The following is a 4638-nucleotide window of genomic DNA, read 5'->3' as shown; positions in this document are numbered from 1 at the left end:
CAGCTATCAGAGGCTCAAGGCAGGCAGGGAGCTGGAGTGGAGAACAAGGCGTGTAGAAAGAATGGTGGTGTGGATGTAACCAACTGTCTTATTAAAATAAGAAACACAGAACCAATGTAAAAGAGAAAGCTGAGAGGTCAGAGCTTAGAGCTAAAATCTTACCTCCTGCAGTGCTCCTAGCTTCCCTGAAAGAGAGAGCTACTTCTTGTGTCTGTCTTTAAATAGTCTTTCTGTTCTGCCTTCTCATTGGTTGTAAACCCAAACACATGACTGCCTCATCACTGCCTGTAAGTACTGCCCTCCAGGTCTTAAAGGTGTGTGTCTCCAATGCTGGCTGTATCCCTGAACACACAGAGATCTACCCAGCTCTTTCTACAAAGTGCTGGGGTTAAAGGCGGCCGCCGCCGCTGCCGCAGCCACCACCACCACGCTCTTGCTATGGTTCTAATAGCTCTGACCCCTGGGCAACTTTATTTATTAACATACAATGAAAATCACATTTCAGTACAAATAAAATACCACCATATGGTGGTGTGATATCGAGCATTGATTGACAGCCTGACAGCCTGTGCACACCTGTGAGGGTTTACCTCAATCAGGTTAACAGAGGTGGGAAGGCATACCCTAAAGGAGGATGGTACTAGACCACAGAAGGAGAAACCTAGCTGGGTGCAGAGTTCATCACATTCTGCTTCTTGTGGAATCAGTGTGACCAGATTCCTCAGGCTCCGGCCACCATGACTTCCTTGCCAAAGTGGACTTTATCTTCTCAAACTATAAGGTGAAATAAATCCTTCCTTCAAGTTGTTCATGAACAGATAACTGGATAAAGAGTTCGATTAGGCAAAACTTTCAATGTAGCTCAATTATTTGATAAAAAAAAAAAAAAGAGGAGTAGGAGTAGGAAGGAAGAGGAGGAAGGGGAAGAGGGGGAGGGAGGAAGAGAAGAACTGAGCTCGATCCCGGGGACCCACACGGGTGGAAGGACAGAACTAACTCTTGAAGGTTCTGGTAGCCTGGTGCCCTGCCCCCCCCAACACACACAATAAATAAATCAATGTACAAAAATCAACTGAAGCTAGCAGAGAGATAACAAAATATTTGTTTTATTATTGTAAAGTTAAAAATAGTAGACAAGCTTATCTAGTTTACAGTTTCAAAGCAGAATACAAATATATAAATTATTGCATGTAACAACCCAGATAATGGCTAAATAAACTTTTTTGGGGAAAACAAACTTAAGTGTTTAACCACAGCAGTTTCATTTTCACTTTCTAAATGTCAGCACAGTTGTTTAAAAGAAACTTCTAACAGCAGAGGTTACAGTTCAGTATGCTAGTCAGGTTTAAAGCATCTCTCTGTCACACACACACACACACACACACACACACACACACACACACACACACACACCACTACTGAACACGTTAAACCACCTCTCCTGGAGGCAGTAGGACAGGGAAAAGGAAATCAAGGAAACACCAGACTAAACACCCCCCTCCCAAAGCAAGCGCAGCTGGGGCAGTGTTGGATAAGTGCATCTCCACGACATTTTTGCTTCATGTTGGTACACTTGAAATTAGGGCAAAATTACTAAGCAATTGTAACAGAGACTCCTTCCAACTAAAAAGAATAGTGAAGATATGATTTATGAGCTAGGTGTTAAAAATATTAATGTCCCAGACCCACATGATCCGGTTCACATCATCAAGGCAGATGTAGCCTGAAGCTGTTGTTCAGGTGAGGGCTGATGTGGGCAGAAGAGAAGAAATGCAAGGCCAAGGCGCATTCTTCTCAGCCCCGTGTGACCCCCCCTTCCCCACAGAGCCCTACTACTCCAGCCGATAAACCCTTTTTACCCCTCACCACAAAGCTGAACTTGGCAAGGGTATTTATTTGTTTTTTGTTTATTTATTTTTTTTACCAAATTTCCTCAAAAAAAATTCTGTTCAAGGTAAAAATGGAATCAGACCAAAATCAAAACAAATCTCTGCTTTAAAGTCGTATCTTAATAGACAGTATATAAAATTTTTATACTTATGAAGTTTTAAAATATTCACACATCTTGCTTTAGCATGAATAGTAACATCTATCAGTAAATGAACTGGCAAGAAAGTAAAAAAAAAAGTATCAATGTAGTCTACCATTAAAGTATTTCATGTACATGTAATTAATTTTCATGGTCACAAATCTAAACCCTCTAAAAAGCTACATAGATCTCTAAAATGCCTGCTTAAGTTTGGAACACACACGTTGTATGTGTTACATACAATGTTAACAAGGAACACGGATTTCTCCTGAAAAGAAACAAAATAAAACCCAAACTGGTAAACATTAATACAAATGAATCAAATTAATTACTTTAAAAATGAACCAAAAAAAATCCTAACAGGCCTCAGCAGTATAAACACCAAGATAAATGTATTATATAAACAAACTAAAAAGGTAAAAGCCATTTTCAACAGCAGATCAGATACAACACAAAACCAAGGAATCATAAACTACCTACCAAATGGTAACAGAATATACTTCAACTGTGTTTCTGAAATCACTTGCCAACATGAACACATTTTGAAAAATAATCCTTACATGTTTCTAAAAATGGGCACTTTATGGTGAAATGAACATGTAGCTTAGAAACCTAAGGACTTCTCTTTACTCCAATACTGCATACAAGAATCACACAATAAAATGAATCAACTGTTGGGCCCACGGGCATTGTGTTGCAAGTGAACGCCTTTTCCAAATAGCTAATTTAGAAACTAATACTAGAATCAAAGGATAAGACAGTAATCTCAAGAGAAACATTACAAGGTGGGACAATACAAAAATTGAAGCCAGGCATGGCAGTGTGTGTTGAACCCCAGCATTCAGTAAGATCAATGCTAAGTTTGAGGCCAGCCTGAGCAACATAATAAAACCCAAACCAAACCCTCTGTATATTTACCAGGGCCTGATATATGCCAGGCACATAAAAACACCGATCTTTAAAGACAAAAATCATGCTAAAATCACATCTGACTTCTGATTTTAAAACTCTTCATCTTGTTTAGCTATGCAATCTAGTATGACAACATTTTCCTTCACGCCTCACACTCACAGAAACTCTGAAATGGAAGGGCTCACTAACAGTCTGTCTTCTGTTATTTTTAAAAAGTGAAATCATGAGGGAGTGTTTCTTCTGAACTTTCTCAAAACATACTGACAATGATTTAGAAAGGAGCAAATACGGGAACCAGTGTTTGTGATCGTTCCTATTTCCCTAAACTGTAATTCAACTCCGTCCCCATCTTAATTTATACACATACAATAACTGCATATTCAATCAAGAGAGCAGGTGAAGCTAAGCGCGTAGGATACACACCTCAATCACAGCACTGTATCTCCGCCTGAGGCAGAACTGTCACAAATTTCAGGCCAGCCTGGCCTAGAGAATTCTAGGCCAGCCAGAGCTATATAGCAAGACCCCGCCTCAAAACAGACAAACAAAAACAAAAAACCACCACCAACAACAAAACCAACTACAACAAATAACTGGTGGGTCAACTCTATGAAATACTGTACTCCAACAAAATTCATGTGAATGAGCACCAGACAGAGATGTAGGAGCACCATTCCTTTGACGTTTCAGGTGAAATATCTAAATGAAATGAATGGGAGGTCCCAGTTAAGACCTTAGAATTCAGGAAAATCCCAGTCAGTCCAAACTCATTCGTAAACTGAATGTTTGTTAGGAAATTCTTTAAAGAGATCAGCAAACATTTTTCTTTGGATAACACTGGTATTTAGGACTGCACCATAAGTCTTCTGTTATAGAAATACACTAAGTACTGCACATACCAAATCCGAAGTACCCTGGACTCCTATGGCTGCCCAGACTGCCTTTACATCATCAAGAAAGAAGCCCAAATGTGTGCAATACCCTGGCTGCTAACATTCTTAATGAGTTACGCCACACAGGAGTACCGTCAAACTTGAAAATGTAACCATAACAACGAAGCACTGAAATACTTACTGGCATAATCAGGACAGACACGTCTCTACCCAGCTTGTAAATGTGGATCCTTCCATATTGCACACATACAATTTAAAGCTTATCAAAACTAAGGCAATGCATTCATCTCCACTCTCCAGGTTTGAATTTCATTTTGGATGACTCAAAAAAACTGAAGCTAAAAAGTATTGTCTTCAAAACTTCCCTCCAAAAAGCCTCAAGGTTCAGTTTAGTCAGGAAAGAGCAAAAACAATGGGCTATCACAACCCATGCACAAACCCAGGCCAGCTGAACACATCTCAGCATCAGGGAAAGGGGCTTTTCCCACAGGGAAGCATTTCTTTGCTTAGTCAAACACTATCTGTGTTCAACATTAAAGTCTGACCCTTGCCCAGATACAGTGCCAAGATCAAGGCAGAAATCATCTCCAGGCATGTAGCTGCCAAGCCGATGGGCTGTCTTTCCTTAGATCTACCACACAAATACACTCTAAGCACCAGTTAAAACCAATCTAGAGCCCATCTTAATTTTGGATTGGTAATAACTTTTATTATGTCATTAAATCTTATCTTGAGGTAATTTATTAGTTAAGAATCTAGAACTTAAGTAGCTTATAATATCTTTTTAAAAATGGGCTTATTTTA

This window comes from Peromyscus leucopus, chromosome 12 (genome assembly GCF_004664715.2).
Source record: "Peromyscus leucopus breed LL Stock chromosome 12, UCI_PerLeu_2.1, whole genome shotgun sequence".
In the NCBI taxonomy this organism is placed as follows: Eukaryota; Metazoa; Chordata; class Mammalia; order Rodentia; family Cricetidae; genus Peromyscus; species Peromyscus leucopus.
Note: the sequence above shows the minus strand (reverse complement) of the source record.